Genomic DNA, 18825 nt, shown 5'->3' on the forward strand with positions numbered 1-18825 from the left:
CCTTTTAGGTTTCTGGTTCCTGCATTTGCTCACAAGTTATTTTTGTCTATGTTGCCTGTCCTTTGCTGTTTCATTTCTGTCTGCTCACATGCTCCTGTTCCTAATGTCCAGTGAAAGTTCTGGCTCTCCTTAAGCTACTCTGTCTCTGTTAGTCTAGCTCATGTGATCAATTATGCTTCACTATTCCGGGAAAGAGTAGGGGCCGCATTATTTATTGAATAGCTTTTATGATTGCATTCCCTGCTTGGTTATCTTTTGACATCTATCTCTTCTTAAGGTGTAAGTTTCTTAAAGAAATAACTTTTATGTTTTTTATATACACACACACACACACACACACACACACACACATTATACATAAATATCAAAGAGTCTGGTGCAGGACTGTGAACATTTTAAGAGTTAATAAATGTTTTGGAATTCACTGCTGGAGAGCACCAACTCTACACTGTGGTATCTTACAACAGAAAGTTGCTCCTAAGTGATTTTTGTTTTCTACCATTTCCTATTAACATATACTACATGTTATATAACGTGTATTGATTCAAGCAAACAACTATCCCTTTGTTATGCACTGAAGATATAACCAGGGCTTCGTTTATGTCTTATCTCTTAGAGTATAAAACTCCTGGGATCCAGGCCATGATTTCTCTTGTTTTTGTTTTTGTTTTCTGTGTTGTTTTGTTTTGCTTTGCCTTTTTTTTTTTTTTTTTCCACCAATGCAGCAGAAGTACTTGGGTGTTCCTTTCCAAACACAATCCGTATCTGGGCCACCAGCCCTAATTTTGATAATTAGTTCCTTTCTGTTTTTTTAATAATTTTGTAACCTATATTTGCTTTTTGAAACATGTTCTGTATGCTTTCGATCTTCTGAAACATGTTGAAATTTTATTTCTGTCCAATGTGTAGCCAGCTTTTAAAAAAATGGTCTGTGTGCATTTAAAATAATAGATTTTTTTTGCAATAGTTGGACCCAGTGCCATTTCTATGTCTATTTGGCCAAATTTGTTAATCATAATTTTGTCTGCGGGTCCTATCAATTACTCAGATGAATTAAAAATCTGCACTATGGTGCTCGCTTCGGCAGCACATATACTAAAATTGGAACGATACAGAGAAGATTAGCATGGCCCCTGCTCAAGGATGACACGCAAATTCGTGAAGCGTTCCATAAAAAAAAAAAAAAATCTTCACTATGATTATAATGTGCATTTTTCTTCATCTGTTTCTTCTTGAAGTCTTTCTCCCTTCCTCTCTCTCTCTCCCTCTCTCTGAGGAAAACTCAGTTTTGAAAAAACAAAGCGTGAACCTTATGCTATGTACCACCTAGAGCAGGGGCAGACAGTACCCTGCATTAAAACACCTTAATATTCTAAAACAAAGCCACCACCATGGATAAATAAAAACTACAGATGATGGCTTGTCAAGTCAGCTCAAGTCTTAGCAGCAAAAGATCAAGGCTTTCAGTTTCCAAAGCTTTGTTGATTTCATCATTGTGGATGAGAGATTTTACATCTGTATTTTCAGGGTAGGTTATAATGTGTAATATGAAGAGAGTTCTCTTCCTGCACATGGAACCATTTATCATCACAAAGTGATGTGCATCTCTAGAAATGCCTTCCACTTGAAGTCCTATTTGTCTGATATTAATATAGTTGATATCAATGTATATTAACGTTGTAGCAGCAAACTAATGTATTATATATGATATTCTATTATATCTATAAAACTCTGGTTGGTATTTGTTTACTATATCTTTCTCGCCTTTTCGACCACTTGTCTTTTCTTTTAATTGGTTTAATGTTTACTTATTTTTGAGAGTGAAAGAGAGACAGCATGAATGGGGGAGGGGCAGAGAGCGAGAGGGAGACAGAGGAGCTGAAGCAGACCCCGCACTGTCTGTGCAGAGCTGATGTGGGGTGTGGACCTCGAACCACGGGATCATGACCCGAGCCGAAGACAAGAGGCCGACACTCAACCAACTGAGCCATCCAGGCGCCCCTGACCACTTTTCTTAATTGAGTTTTGTACTTACGTGTTTTTCTCCCTACAATGCGGAAGTTACATTCTTTCCTATTAGTTGTTACCTTAAAAATTAAAATATGCAGACTCGAGAAAATCTAAAACGAATTCTATTAATCTTCAACCAGATGATAACACAAGGACCTTAAGACCATGTACACTCATGCATTCCCTTGGCTTGTATGCTCTTCTAGCCATCACTACTTTGCGCTTTTCCAGAACACCTCGGGCCATGATGATGTGAGCATGCGCACTGGGCCGACTGGAGTACAGCTTCTCCCAGCTGCCCGGCACCCTTCTCCAGCCTCGGGTGGAATCGGGATCTGCTTACATTTAGTTCAGCTTTTCCCTGAGTCCTAGCTTCGGGAGAATCCTCCCTTTGGAGATCCAGCTTTTCTGTTAGACTGAACACGACGGACAGGCTCTGGATGTTGATCCATAGTCTCATCGCCCCAAGAGACCCTCACAACAAAAAATTAGATTCACCTATATCAGTAATTGCCCTCAGGTTAAGGTTGCTTCAACACTCGGATTGCTTTCTTGTGTCTCTGCTTTTACGTAGACTGGGAACCCCAAAACTAGCTAGCTTTCTTTTTCTTTCTTTCTTTCTTTCTTTCAATTTTTTTTAAATTTTATTACAGTTGGCATACAATGTTACATTAGTTTAAGGGGTAAACATAGTGACTTGACAAGTTAATACATTATGCTATGTTCAGCTACCTTCTATCACCACACGCTATTATAATATCATTGACTATACTCCCTATGTTGTGCCTTTTATTCCCATGACCTAATCATTCCATAACTGGAAGTCTGGACCAGGTAGCTTCTAATAAACCCACCAGCTTCTCACTATCTAAAAAATCTTTTAAAACACTGTATCTACATTTTGAGGGTGATGCCTCAGTTAATTTCCCAACAATATGAGTTCATTTATTAACAAATGTGTATGAGCATTTACTATAAACTTATGCTTAAATTTACTAATGATAGAATACCAATGTTTATGAAAATACCGGGGGTATTATATTGTGTTTTCACAAACAAATTTCTTGGTATGTTAAGTGAAAATGAGTGCCAGGGTAAGGCTAGTGATTATCTTTGTAGAGAACATACGTGTCTCTGAGACTTCACATCTTCCCATCGATCTACTTACATAACAACAATCCAAGACTCCCATCTTATGTGAAATCAGTCAACGAGGGTTCCTCATGGTCTTTGGAGCTGCCCCATCCCTCCCCAAGAACCTGCAGAGCCTACGTAGGCACCCTGCTAACTTCCTCTGTGGGGCAAGCTCCTTCAACAACTTTGCCCTCTCAGGGTCCCACTCTTTCTTTAACTGGTGATGCCCCTAAAGCTCAGGTCTCAGATGACACAGAGCCACCTCCCAGCACAGATGTGACCAGACCAGAGCAGTTCCCCAAAGGTTTGCTGAAAATCTGGGAATAATATAAGAGTTGCATAATTCAAAGAAAGAAAACCTAAAACTGTATGTCAGAGCATGGGCCCTAGTAAAATCCAGTGAAAAGATCATTTGTCCAGGGGTTCCCCCACTGGCGACTCTCCTCCTGGGCTCTTTCAACCAGAACCCCGTCTCTCATAGTTCTCCCCAAGGTCTCATATCCCAGCTTCCTCTGCCTTTTCCTGGCCCTGCTCTCCAAAGATGTCATATAAATCATGTAACATCATAATAATTGCTCTAGAACGACTGCCCTACTGACCTTAAATACCTTGTACGATAGTATGTCAAACAGCATAGCCAGTATTAGCCTCTCCATTCAAGGGCAAACTTGGTGCCTTCATTTTACATAGAAAAAGCCTCTTTATAGGACCTCGTCCCCAAGATTAAGATGAATCTTCACCAAAAAGTGAGTTCCTGGTATCCCACAAAGCAGAAAATATCCAGTCTATTGTCAGTGCTGTCCATCCAGTGTGACCATGACCTTAGAGAAGCATTTGCACCCTCTGGGGCTGTTTCTTTCTGCTCCAGCCAATCTCCTTTGCCCCAGTCCTCACTTTTTGTTTGGTTTATATTTTCTTACAGCACTTATCATGATCTGAGTTTTAAATTATTTATCAAAGGCCTTTCCCCAATAGATTGTAAATGCTACTCTAACAAGGTGTTATGGGTTGACTTGTGTTCCCCCCCAATTTTCATATGCTGAATCCTAATCCCCAGTACCTCAGAATGTGACCTCTTTGGACAAAGGACCTCTACAGAGGTAATCAAGTTAAATGAGATCATTAAGGTAGGCCCTAATCCAGTATGACTGGTGTCCTCATAAAAAGAGGAAATTTGGACACGGACAAGAACAGAGGGAAGCCAATGCACTACCATGGGAGAAAGATGGCCATCTACAAACCAAGGAGACAGATTTGGAGCAGATTTTTCCTCATAACCCTCAGAAGGAACAGCAACCGGACACCTTGACCTCAGATTTCTATTCCCCAGAACCATGAAAAAATACATTTAGGCTGCTTAAGCCACCTTGTCTGTGGTACTTCATTATGGCAGCCCCAGAAAACCAACACACAGGAGATCTTTGCTATATTTCTATATCCCCATGATGGAAAAAGATCAATGAACAAAAACCAAAAGAGAAAAGTAAAAAGAAAATCATAAATGAGGGGCAGAAATCAATGAAATATATAGAAAGATATGCTATAAACCATCAATAAGTACTATACCAGCTAAAAAAAGTCAGACGCATTGCACAACGGATGAAGAATAAAACAGAGAGTGAAAACGAAAGCCTTCCTGCAGGACTTGACAGTGACGGTGTGCTGTGACCTGCAGCGCACCATTAGTGCAAGTGCCCCTGTGCCTGGAGATCCCAAACAAGATGGCTGACACGTCTTCGTTATGGACTGTTCTGCCATCTTGATTCTCTAAGAATGCTGCATATACACTCAGTGAAATACGGAAGCCATTCACAAGACTGTATACATGCAAACCCCAAAGCATAAATATTTACATAAAACACCAAATGAAAATACACCCTAAAAGCTATTTTTTCTTGCATGGTAAGTTTGTGAGTCATGTCCCCAGGGTTTCTACGACGCTCATGAGTTTATCTTAGCATAAGAAAAAAATTTATTTCTAAGATAACCACGTAAAATTCATAGGAAAAGATTCTGCAAAATCAGAATGCAAAAATAGCTTTGAAATGTGCTGCCTACAAAGTGCTAATGTGAGGTCATGCGGTAGATAAATGACTCCTTGGAACTGAGATAGTCATACAGTGACAGATCATTATCATTAAAGCAAAGACAAGACTTACTTAGAAAGTCTGACGTATTGGAACAGCGGTAGCATTGTACTGAACCTTTGACTTGCCTGGAAATTATTGAAACTCAGGAACTCAGCATGGAGGAAAAGTTGATACAATTTCCACTTAAGAACATTTACTATTTCCAAAGGAAAAGTTTCTATTTCTTCAAAACAAAAATGTATGTTTTAACAAACTCCGTGGAACTTAGCTTCTCTTTAATATCATCAACTGAGTGGAGACGATACATGAGAAATATTCTAATTCAATTGCCCCTCAAGAGTCTATTGACTAAATATTCAATGGTGGAGGAAGAAATCACACAGAACCATAGTTTGTTTCCAAATATCTAGATATTTCCATATCTAAACATGCCTGGCAGTCTTCCGCATCATTCAGATACAACTTGTTTGGCTTCCCTACTCCATGAATAAATATCAGTACTGGAGGAAGATGTGTGATGAGTAAATCTACACAGGTAAGTGAACCTAGGGAGACTGAAGGACACAAAGATTATATAAAATTTAGTGGGCAAGGAAGAATTTCATCAACTCACGTTAAAACACCTTTTAAGTGGGAATAACATGTTCCTCCAAACATTAGGAAATGCTTTCAAACAAAAGGCCGTCATCACTCTCTATTTACCTAAAGAAACTAAAGTTGTAAGATCGCATGAGACCAAGTAAAAGGAGTAGTTTATCATCTCATGAATTAAAACTATGAAGAAAACCAAAATGGAACATAAATTATCTTCCATGTTCGCATTAGCTGGTGTTTAAGAGCCTGAATAATTCGGATGACGACCTGTCATGTTTTATGAATTTAATTTGGTTACCTTTGTGTCATATATCAAGCATTATGACATCTCCTTTTGCCCCTATTACACACACTCTATACTCCTTTACTTTTTTTTTACTGTGAAATTTATTGTCAAATTGGTTTCCATACAACACCCAGTGCACATCCTAACAGGTGCCCTCCTCCATGCCCATCACCCACCTTCCCCGCCCTCCCACCCCTCATCAACCCTCAGTTTATTCTCAGTTTTTAAGAGTCTCTTATGGTTTGGCTCCCTCCCTTTCTAACTTTTTTTTCCTTCCCCTCCCCCATGGTCTTCTGTTAAGTCTTACTTTTTGTACTTTTCCAAAGCAAAAACCACAGGCATATTATATATATGAGTATTTAGTTGCTGTCTTCACCTACAAGGGCATGACTTCTATGAGAGCAAAGACTGGAATGAAAATATGCATCATTAGTAGAAAAAATTTCTCAATTAAAAATGTACCTCCGGGGCGTGGTATGTGTAGAGATTATACCTAAATCCAGTTGAGGTGAGGAATTTTAGAACTAATTAGAATTACTTTGGAATCCCCACATTTGACAAGTGCCACCTAGAAAGAGAAGATTTCAATATTAAAGAGGATCTTTGAATTTTATTGAGAGCCTTTCGTATTTCAATATTTTAATTTTGACATCATTCCAACTGAATAAAATAACCCCAGATGATGGCGTTAGATATGTTGCTTTTAAATGTCACAGAAATGAAGTTTTGGAATGGGAATGTAGATAGAAATGTTTATGTTTCTCTAGGAAGGCCTTTATAAGAGGCTACCTCCTAAGTCCATGATTCGGGAACTGGACTGTAGATCCCCACGCAGGAGCCCATCAAGAACCTCTTACGAATTTTTGAAAGCCTCACAATGCTCCTTGGAAAACATTGCAACCACATTTCTGGCCTCCGCATGGCAGAAGACTCTCTTCTTACCCTGGAAGCAACCTTAAGCAGCTTCCTTTTATTTGCGTGATTCTTGTGAGAGACTTTCTTTCTTTAATTGACTAATTAAGTTAAAGGCCACAGTATCGTCCTGGAAGTATTTTCCTTCTAAAAACAGCATTGTGGCCTTTAAGAGTTCCAGAGAACGTCCTCCTCTACCACCAGGTCCATCGGCCTTGGCACCTGATCTGCCCCAGCCACCACATTTGTGGTGTTTCTCTGAGTCTAAAATGGAAGAGGGAGGTAGAAAGCCAAAATCGGCCAGTGTTTCCTGTCTCCCAACTTACTCATTTCCATTAAGAGCCTTAAGGACTGGCTGCTAAATTGTGAACCCAGCAAAGCACCTTTGGCTCTCAGTGGAAACAGTTGGAAAATTTTCATTGCTCATCCCAACCAACAAATCGTCTCTGCCTATAAAAGAAAGTGGCTCAACAGTATTTTTATGAAGTTGTAGGTGGACTGGACCATAGTCAGGCTTAAGCAGGGGAACGCAGTCTTCTGAAATTTCTGAAATCTTCTGCTTCACGTCCAGCGAAAAATAACACGTCCAGCGAGAAATAACACGTGAACTATTGTACAAAGGTCACAGGTCCCCTCCCAGCTGAAAATCCTTAGAACCCAGCAAACTAAATGTGCTGTGGTATTTATTTATGATATTTATTGCACTGGTAGACACATGGGGTACGGCAGTGGCCTGGAAGATTTTCCTCCAGTAATAACACAATTATAGCACAGGACTGTGCAGCCCATAAGGTAACCTGCAGGGTCCTCCCTGAGACAAGGGGCGCTGAGATTTCTAAAGTCCATCTGTTCTGATCATGGGCTCTCATTATAATGTGGAAATACCCCAGCCCCCTACAGCTATTGCATGAAAATTCTTCACCATTTCTTGGCGCAAACCACTCTTTTTAACGTCTTGATAGATATGGACCTTTAAGACAGTTAAGTAAGACCTTTCTCATAAGGAATGACATGGCTGGCCCTTCTTTCGGAGACTGCAAACAGGTCATGGACAAGGCTGCAAAGAGGTCACAAAAGTTAGCAGCTAGAGCACCCACAGGCCCTCCCTGTGCTGGCCCTCCCAGCATATTGCTGAACACTTCTCTTTGCTCTACTTAACCCGTTGGAAAATCAAAGTGGTAATCACTTTTATCCTAGAAGAACTGAACAGATACTTCTAAATCGTTGGCAATAAAGCTAAGCAACGAAAGATTTCTACAAGCGATAAGCAATGGCTATGTCTGCTTGACTCTGTATTTCCTGATTCTCTACTGATCATCTACAACAACCCCACTGACACCTCTGCCCTCTTTTCCATTTTCACTGCCATCATCCTGATTTGGGACCTCACTGTTTATTTGCTCAAAATCGTGGCAATAGTTAAGTCATTGGGCTTTCGACCAATGCACCTCCAGGTGCTTTCTCTTCTAATTCAGACTACATACACAGCAAGATTGATTTTCCTAAGCACCCCGCTGATATAAAAACTCTCTGGTAGATGTCTGTCACTTATCAAACTGAGTAGGATACCTTAGTTTTGTATTCAAGACTTCAATGTGGCCACCCTCCTAGCCCTAACTTCTTGTGTATCCATTACTCTTTGTCTTAGATCTCTCTCTTTGCTCCGATTTTGGGAAGATGCCTGTGCCTTTGGTCCAGTGTAGATTCCATCACTGGGTTCTAGAAACCCACCAAGAGATTATAGGCAAGAAAACAATGTGGTCATGCCATGCATTAGATAGGTTTGTGATTGTAGCTTGGAGGGTGACTAAGCAGTTTGAAAGCTACTGCACTTGTCAAGTTTGAAGTCTTGAACTTGACAGTAGAAGGAGGATGGAGAGGAGAGACATGAACCAAGAGAAAGGCGCCAAGAAAAGGGATTTCTAGAAATAACAATGTTGACGAAGAGGAATGAGTTGGAGATAACAGAAACAGGCAACTTCCAGAATACCCCATTCTGTTTGAGCTATGTGGGTTTTTTTAACGTCTGTTTATTTATTTTGAGAGGGAGAGCATGTGTGTGCACACGTGTGAGCAGGGAAGGTGCAGAGGGAGAGGGAGAATCCCAAGGAAGCTCCACGTTGTCAGCACAGAGCCCGACGCGGGGCTCAATCTCAGGAACCATGAGATTATGACCTGAGCTGAAATCAAGAGTCTGCCACTTAACCGACTGAGCCACCCATGTGCCCCTATTTGAGCTATCTTTTAAGAAGCTTTCAATGACGTGTTGAAGCTTTCACACAAAGCTCGGCATAGTAAGTCCTATGTCTTTCAGTTTTAAATGGCATGTTTTATTTCATTTTAAATACCACTCAGATTAACATGACTTCATTTTCCCACTAATCTATCCCCAGCGTTTATCATCTTTTAACCACAGGCCTATCAGATAATCTGATTTACTTCCTCTACGTATTTTAATACCTGTATCAATATAAGCCAAGTTACCAGATGGTCGATTCACAGTTAACTAGTACTCTAATCACTGTGTTATCTGATTGTGGAGTTCAGAGAAACATATTTTTTTTCTGTTAAGTTATTTAAAACAATATCGTGAATGTAACACACACAAAATGATCTACAAGACGAGACAAGGTAGAGTTACGCTATGTTTTATTCACACAGTAGTTGGCCATACAGTCAGTGCTCAATAAAGGTGTGCTGAACAATTATGATATTTTTCGGAGCTTTTAAGTTGAAAACGCAAATAGTATCGCAGGAAAACAGGTGCAATGATTATCATTTCCACCTCACAAAGGGCAATGAATAAAGGAATTTCTAGCTGGCTTACACTATCTTTTTTTTTTTTTAATTTATAAAAATAGTATTGCGGGGGTGGTTTGTTGTTAAATTCCTTGAAAACTTTATTTAGAAAAAAATGTTGATATATGAGCGTTTACTTATTGCGCAATATAAGGGTTAGGAAAATGTTAGGCTGCAACTTGCTCCCTGAGTGAATATGGTTCTGATTATCTCTCAGGAATCAGAAAATAAAAAACATTAGAGGCCAGGATTTCTACAGCGAAAATTCTAAATATCTGATGAAATGTGTCTTACAAATTAAATCCCAGACCCTTTTCAGAGCACTTAATACACTCTCAGGGGTGAAATGTGTTTGTTTTTAGCAAAGTAGATTAGCTTACATCTTGTGATGGGAAAAGTCTATGTAACCCAGCCTGTCCTGTAGCTCTCATTTCGAAGCATTTCTTTTGGGTTGTATCTTTTGGCCATAGTCGTGGATCTCAATTTTCTTCCCTGTCTGAGTGTTAAATCGTTTTCTGTCTGCTGTCAGGCTGTCTCTTTTGGTTCCCAGGACCCCTCCCCTTTTTGTGAGTTACTCACTTGCTTCCAAGGTCAGGTTGAATCCATCTTTAGTTTTCTTTCTTTATCACGCTCTTCAAAATCTAGCGTTCCTTCATGTACCTGACTCCTGAGTATGTCCACTTTTAACTTAGAAGATAAACTTTTGGAAACTTAATAATTGGGATTGAATTTTGTTCAAATCACATGTTCAATGGAGAAACCTAGATCTTTCAGAGCTCAAAAAAAAAAAAAAAATGTGGAAGAGGGCATTAGCTCAAAAGACAGGTTTTAAATGCTATTTCCAGTAGTTGGATGAGTTGGAGGACTGGTCAACATGAGCCACCACCATTGTCCAAACCACCTTCTGTGTCCCTTCTTTGCTGTCAGAAACCTGGAGAGAGCTACCATTCCCAAGCTCGCAGGCTGCTTCCATCACCCCTTCCAGATGGAACTCCCCCGCTAAGCCAGGGGCCCCAGGCCTACTTTCATTCTTTCTCATGGCAAATAGTCCAACAGATGTTTCCTAGAGGGTTGTGGTGGCCGGTGGATTGATTTCCTGGCTTACTGGGGTGCTAACATAGTATCTTGAAAATTATGTCATGCGGATTATAAGCCTCATGCTTTTCTAAAAGAAACTTTACACTCGTTTGGAAAAGGATACATGTCTATATGGAATTACTTTGGCAATAGCCTTTCTTTCTGCTTCCAAATCAAGAAGGGCAACTTCAAATACTAGAAGACAGGCTTCAGCACGATTCAGTCCCCCAAAGTGCAAGATCTCCATCACAAAGCAATGTTATGCAGCTCATCGCAGATATTTACTATAATGAATTCCAGCAAGCAAACTATTATTGTCTCCTGATGAAAAGTATGATAGTTTATCAAGACTATTTTGAATTCTAAGCCTGATCTTCAACCAGCTTGCACAGCCTCCACATGTGGATGATAATAGCTAACACTGATACAGCAATTTACTCTACACCAGGTGCCCTTAAAAACGCTTTACGTACGTTAACTAATTTGATCTATTCCTAACAATCCCCCTCTGATACAGGTACTGTCACGATTCCCATGTTAAAGGTGGAGAACTAATGCGCAGAGAGGTTCAGTAACTTGCCCCAAATCCCATAGCTCGTAAGTGCTGGAGTCGGGATTTGAATCCATCAGTATCAACCTCGGATTAACTAGTGTATACTATTCCCTCTCCATAAACTTTATGCAACCCAATTCACACGTTTATAAATCATCGATGCTAAATTTTGTGACCAGCGACGGGATTGATTTGAACAGATCGCCATTCCTGATCCAAACACTCACGGTGTTAAACAGTGGATTTAAATTAATGTTTATGATAGGCCAATCCGTGGGGAAAATACCACGGAGTAAGAATCTGGGGAGTCCCAAGTGAGAGCCACCAAGGCCATTTGGGGGACTATTGCTGCTGAGACGAGAGCTGTCAACAGCCTGGAATATTAGTCTAGTAGGAAAATTCACGATATCTTCAGAGATACAAACAGCGTCTGGTGCTTCGTTTGCCCCATCACTCGCTAGCGGGGTGCCTTTGGGGAGGCTACTTAACTATACCTGAGAGTCTTCACCTGCAAAATGGTAATAAGAGTAATAGATCATTTGTAGAATTGTAAGGATTAGCTGAAGCAACACATGTGAAGCACTTGTAACAATGGCTAGCACATAGCAGTCACTTGATACCCGGGTATCATTACTACTATCGTCGTGAAGTAGCTATGGGCATAAAAGATAAAAACATGCAGAATGGCTCCTGATTTCTAACTTGAGTGACTGAAAATCGTGGCGCCGTTTATTGACAATAAGAATAGAGAAAGAAGAGTCAAGGGAAAAAGAAAGATCAACTATATAATAGAAAAGGTGCCGGACCGGTGGGATAAGACCCTGAGGAAACACCAAAGAATGGGGTCACCAATACAGGAGGAAATATCGGTCTTGAGATGACAAGGGATAAATGAGACAATAACAGACACAGCTGTAATGACCTCTACAGGGGAAAAGAGAGGTGGGCCATAGTTCACATCAGAAGGCCGCTGTTGCCTGGATTAATGTTCCTGGGTGGTATGCAATGAAAGGACAAAAATGCAGAGAGTTGGATGAGGGATCATGCAATTATCCACTATGCTGAATCAAGACAGAAGGGAATGAACAAGTCGAACTATATAATAATACATTGATAGAGTAGGGATAATCGAAAAATAAAGAAACTGGAGGCCTCCATAGGACAATGAGCAAATACAGTGAACACTAGGATATGAGACAGAAGGATAAGAAATGGTCACAGAAGAGTTTAAGTTTGGGGACAAAGGGTCAAAACGTTTAGGGGGTTGAAACAAGGCAAAGGTGAAGGTCAGTAGTCCCGACAATGCCCGAGAACCTGGATGCTGACCCGTTGGCTACTTTGGCCACAGAAATACTGGAATGAGCCAGTTTGATGGTACAACATGGGCTATAGAAGACTTCTGTGGTGCTAGTGTCTTCAGTAATTGTAGCAGGATGACTAAAGGTAGATAGTGTCATGACAATAAGAAGGATGACCGACTGGAAAAGTTGGGTAGTATTGACTTAGAGAGAATGCAATATTGCATGAAAACACAAGAACGTTTCTTTCAAAAGTGACCTTGAGGAGCTCGGGGAATGCCAGTCCCTCTCCTGGCCTTTGAGTAGATCAGGAAATGTTCACTTCAGAGGGCAGCATAAAAGAAAGTCTCGGGGGGAGAGCACAGATTTCTTCAAGGGATGGAGTGAAAATTCTGTGAAAGTTTGGTGGCACAGGGTAGGAATTTATCATGAAATGGGCTCTGCGAGAGCACAGGTGAAAGTCGAGAAATGGGGAGAAGTGGAGACAGGAGATGGGAGGAATTAAGGGCAGTGTAGGAAAAACAACGCAATAGGACATTGTGGGGCAAAGGGAGTCCCGCAGAGAAAGACCAGAGGGCGTATGGTACCTGCAAAAGTTTCCAGTGGCTCACTCTAGCCTCCGTGTGGAGAACAAGGCCAGAGCAGGAGGAGAAGATAATAGGATTCTGGAGGTCATTAATAAATCTGAATCTGTAGATTGCTTACACCTGGGTGGATGAAGCGATGCACTGGGACAGGTTACAGGTTAATCTCACCTATGGGTCGGGCATAGTAGCTCTTGATCAAATATGAAGGAAGGGCTGAGGCCCATCTATCAAGGATGCTCACATACACTGTGGTTATTATCAAGGATCAATTAAGTTAAGTCTTCAGTTCTAACATCTGGTAGCCACATTCTTGTGTCCAGAAGTCTTGCAACATTGGACCAGGACGAATGGTCAATAAATTTAGATCGTTAAGCTTGGAGTCTGAGTCTGAACGAGTCAATGAGAGACAATAGAAATTGATAATAAAATCTTGAAGGAAAAGGAACAAGAAATCCATTACTCTGCCATTTCAAACAGTTTGCATGGATGCTCTTTATTTCCCCCCTAATTTTCTATTTGGCGTGGTCTAATGCATAAATAATAAAGTAGGCTGTCATTAATTACTGTTTAAATTGGAAAGCATACTTTCACTTTGCAACAGTTTGGTTGAAAAAAATTAACTCTCATGGTTTTTGATGATGTCCTAAACATTAAATTTCCAGTCTAATCTTTTTATGTTAGCAAAAATTAGCTAAATTGGCACTTCCCTCCAAGATCGCTTCTTTCACAGCTCCAAAATACTTGCTGTGTGTGTGTAAAAGCTATTTGAATGAAGTATAAAGTTAAAGCTTCCTACCTCAAACTTCACTCTAGTCATAGTCAAATATATTTATAATCATTTCCTGTACAATTCAAGAGTAGAGTTATTATCCTTTAATGAGGATCTGTACAATGGTGTAGTATTCATCACATCATGAGATTTGAAAATGACAAAGGACTATGCCTAGAATTAGGGCTTAAATGGAACAAGTTCTTACAGGATTAAAATGCAGTATGTTGGAGGGAAGTGAAAAGGCAAGAAAGGGACCAGGGAATTTATAGTTGGTTGCCATGATCTGTAAAGGCAACCTCGGAACATTTTTTTCTTTGCTTTTACCACTGCATCCCTGACAGCAGTATTTGGCATTTTGAATTTATAGACATAATCTCAATCTTAAACTATTCTAGAACCCGTTCTGCCGATCAAAAACCTAAGCTAAACATTCTTCAAGTTTACCTAGTAAAAGGAGAATTTATCTACAAATTATTGTGAGAGTGGGAAATGGGGTTTATTTTTTTCACGCTATGACCCTGTGTGTTATATTATGGGCCACAGGGGTTGAATGGAAGTGAATTGTATTTTACCCCCAATGTCTTAAGACTATTGTTACCTTTCTTTATTCTTTGAAAGGAGAAAGAAACAGAAATGACCAGCAACACACAACACACACACTGACCAAATAAAATCTTTAAAATATTAAAATTTAGGGGCGCCTGGGTGGCTCAGTCGGTTAAGCGGCTGACTTCAGCTCAGGTCGTGATCTCGCGGTCTGTGAGTTCGAGCCCCGCGTCGGGTTCTGTGCTGACAGCTCAGAGCCTGGAGCCTGTTTCAGATTCTGTGTCTCCCTCTCTCTGACCCTCCTCCGTTCATTCTCTGTCTCTCCCTGTCTCAAAAATAAATAAAACATTAAAAAAAAATTTAAAAAAAAAAAAAATTAAAATTTAAATATCATAAAGTTAACTGCAAAATATGATATGTTTCCCAAACAACACCCCATTGCCTTTAATCTTCTGGTAGAATACAGAATTGATGTCTATAATTAAAATGCTCCACTAGAATTGGTGGGGGGCAGGATAGAGGGAGATTTTTCTTATTTTAATTAGAAAGTTGGGGCGCCTGGGTGGCTCAGTCAGTTGAGCGACCAACTTCGGCTCAGGTCATGATCTCACGGTTTGTGAGTTCAAGCCCCACGTCTGGCTCTGTGCTGACACCTCAGAGCCTGGAGTCTGCGTCTGATTCTGTGTCTCCCTCTCTCTCTGCCCCTCCTCCACTCATGCTCTGTCTCTGTCTCAGAAATAAACAAACATTAAAAAAAAATTAAAAAAAAAAAAAGAAAGTAAGATAGGGCCACCTGGGTGGCTCAGTTGATTAAGAGTCTGACTTCGGCTGAAGTCATGATCTCACGGTTCATGAGTTTGAGCCTTGTGTCAGGCTCTGTGCTTACAGCTCAGAGCCTGAAGCCTGCTTCAGATTCTGTGTATCCCTCTCTCTCTGCCCTCCCCCATTCACACTTTGTCTGTCTCTCAAAAATAAAACATTAAAAAATAATTTTGAAAGTAGGATAAACTGGAAAGTTTCATGTCAAGGATTATGCTAAGTTGTTTAATTACATGTGAAGGATAAAAATGGCAAAAAAAAATTTGTTGCATTGGATTCTAAGTCATATTTTGAAACATGAAATAGTGGGAAAGTATATCCCTTCACTAAAAGAGGATTGTAGGGGCGCCTGGGGGGCTCAGTCAGTTGAGCATCCGAGTTCAGCTCAGGTCATGATCTCACAGTTCGTGAGTTTGAGCCTAGCGTCGGGCTCGGAGCCTGGAGCCTGCTTCAGATTGTGTCTCCCTCTCTCTGTTCCTCCCCTGCTCATGCTCTGTCTCACTCTCTCAAAAACAAATAAAGACGGAAAAAAAGAGGATTGTAATGTACAAACGAAAGAGAGTTTGTCAGTCATCATCAACTTTTTTCACAAAATTTGAGTCAGTTCTACTGAACCCTCCGCTCTTTGATTTCCTCTCAGTTGGCTGCACCATGTCTTGGCTTTCCGTGTCACCATACTTCTGCCTTCCTGAATTCCTCTCTCCCAGGCCCTTCCTCCTGGCTTAACAAACACATCTGTAACTGGCCATTTGTCTTGGAGATGCCATTCTGTTTTCTGCAGTCCCCCATTTTCCCATACTGGTAGTCACAAAAATCAACTTACGCTAATCTCAATATCCTCAAGTTTCTTAAGAGAATGCACCTTCTAGTAATACGAAAAATAAATTTTTTAGAAATTCTGTGCATTAGATCGGCATAGTTTGGATTTAAATACACTTGAAATGCTTGTAGGATTGAGGCCACCCCAGTTGTCATCCTTTGTCACGAGTTGTGTGCCTGTGTACCCAGTGGGTACCCACCCAAGCTGTGTTATAATATTGAAGGTACTGAAGTTGTACCATCCCAGGACAAGAAAGTTCAGGACTCTCATTATCCCCAAGGCAAGTGAGCCAAGTCCTCTGCCCACTATTCTGCATCCAGGGACCTCAAATAGACCATTAGGACAAAATTCATCATTGAGGCAAGTCTTGTGGATAGCTTAAGAATGTATACGTTATTCAGTACAGTTCAGTCAGTTTCTATTATGCTCTTTACATCTTGGCACCTCACTCAGATCTGCCCTCACTCACTTCCCAAACCACTTTATTCAGGGACCTGTACCATTTGAATCTAATACGTCTTTCCCCCCTCTCATTAATGCCATCCACCAACCTTTGAGCCATTTTTTTCCTTCATTAACAACTTTGGAAAATGGTTCACAGCCTTACCCTCCGCTCTAAACCCTGCTATCACCCTGATCGCAGCCCCTTCATAGCTCATCATGCATTTCCTCATGAATCACAAAGTCATCGCCTCTTTGCTATGCTAGTTAGATATTTCCACTAAGAGCTTTCCTTAAATAGAGTACAGATTCACTCTGAATATGGTGAAGTAATGTGACAGTTCAGTTGAAAGAATAGGTTTGTCGTAAGAAAGATCTGGCTTTGAATCCTGATTCTCCATGAGTGGTTGTTTTAATTTGGACAAGGTATTTAATTTTTCTAAACCTCATGTTTTCCCAACTCGAACTTTGGATATTGCCTACCGAAAATGACGAATGATTGAATGAGATAATCCATAAACCTTCTTGACAGATCATTCTCTCGTTACTTGCTTCAATAAGCAAAAATTTGAGTACTTGGTACATACTGCACTAGACGGAGAAAACAACAATCAGCAAATATAAGGCAGGCCTTCCTCTTAAAAAGCTTACAATGTACTGGGGTGCCTGGGTTGCTCAGTCGGTTAAGCTTTCGACTTCAGCTCAGGTCATGATCCCACAGTCCATGAGTTCGAGCCCTGCATCAGGCTCTGTGCTGTGCTGACAGCTCAGAGCCTGGAGCCTGCTTTGGATTCTGTGTCTCCCTCTCTCTCTGCCCCTCCCCTGCTCAAGCTCTGTCTCTCTCTGTCTCAAAAATAAATAAAAACATCAAAAAAATCTTTTTAAAAAGCTTACAATGTACTGAATAATGTATACATTCTTAATCAAATAATCACTCTAATTAATGAATGTACATGTAAAAAGTATCATCAGGGCTGTAAAGAAAAGGAAAGGTGTGTTCCATAGGCACATGGCAGAGGAAGCTAACTTAGATTGGTTATCCACAAGGCTTTCCTGAAGAGGAGATATTTGAGCCAAGATCAGAACATGTAATAGGCATTAACTAGATAAAGAGCTTTTTGGGCTTGTTTTGTGACATGAGAAGGAGAGAACTTTTCAGGTAGAGGAAATAGCATGTGCAAAGACCTTATGTTGGAAAGGATCATGTTGGATTAGGAGGATTGAAAACATGCCAGCATAGCTCAGATAGTGAGGGAAAGAGGAGGTCAAATAAGCAAAGAAGTGAGCAAAAATCAGAACATTAAGGCATTTCTGTATGATATTAAGGATTCTTGTTAATCTTCTAAGAGCAATGAGAAGTTTTAAGCAGAGAATGGCATGGTCACATTTGTATTTTTGCAAACTTCTTTCATAGAATAATGAAATGAATTTATATACCTTTGCAACGAACAATCCTAAACCAAAATTACCAATACGAGTTTGTGATTGTATAGAAAATAATAAAAGACTTAGGAATACATTTAACAAAACAGTGGAAAACTTACACTCTGCAAACTTCAAAACTTAGTTGAAAGAAATTAAAGTGGATCTAAATAAGTGGAAAGACATCTCATGTTAATGGATCAGAAAATTCAATATTGTTATGATGGCAATACTACCTAAAGTGATCTACAGACTCAACACAATTTTTTATCAAAATCCAAACTGTCTTCTTCGAAGACTTGGAAAAGTTTATAGCAAACTTCACATGGAAATTGAAGGGAATAGCTAAAAGAAGCTTGATAAAGAACAAAGTTCTTCTGTAGAACTCACATTTTCTAGTTTCAAACTTATTAGAAAGCTACAGTAATCAAGACAGTAGTCAGGACTGACATAAGGGTAGACATTTAAATCAATAGTATAGAATTTAGAGTCCAGAAATGAACTTGAGTGAGATCGGTGTAAATTGTGAAGTAGTGAACTTCAAGTTCCCTCCACAAAAGCAGCAAATAAATGGACAAACCGTTAGAGATTAGTCAAAAGCTTATAACCACCAAGGAATGGCTTAATCGAGAAAAACAGCTGAATCTTATAAGAGAGTTTTGCAG

The 18825-nt window shown here is 40.1% G+C and overlaps 1 non-coding gene across 1 annotated transcript; it reads left to right on the forward strand.

Moving 5' to 3' along the window:
- Window positions 1-1071: 1071 nt before the first annotated feature.
- LOC132682495 (U6 spliceosomal RNA) lies at window positions 1072-1178 on the forward strand. Its single transcript, XR_009611684.1, has one exon. It is a non-coding gene; the product is annotated as a U6 spliceosomal RNA (small nuclear RNA).
- Window positions 1179-18825: the final 17647 nt, after the last annotated feature.

Source organism: Panthera onca, chromosome A1 (assembly GCF_046562875.1).
Source record: "Panthera onca isolate mPanOnc1 chromosome A1, mPanOnc1 haplotype 2, whole genome shotgun sequence".
Lineage (NCBI taxonomy): Eukaryota > Metazoa > Chordata > Mammalia > Carnivora > Felidae > Panthera > Panthera onca.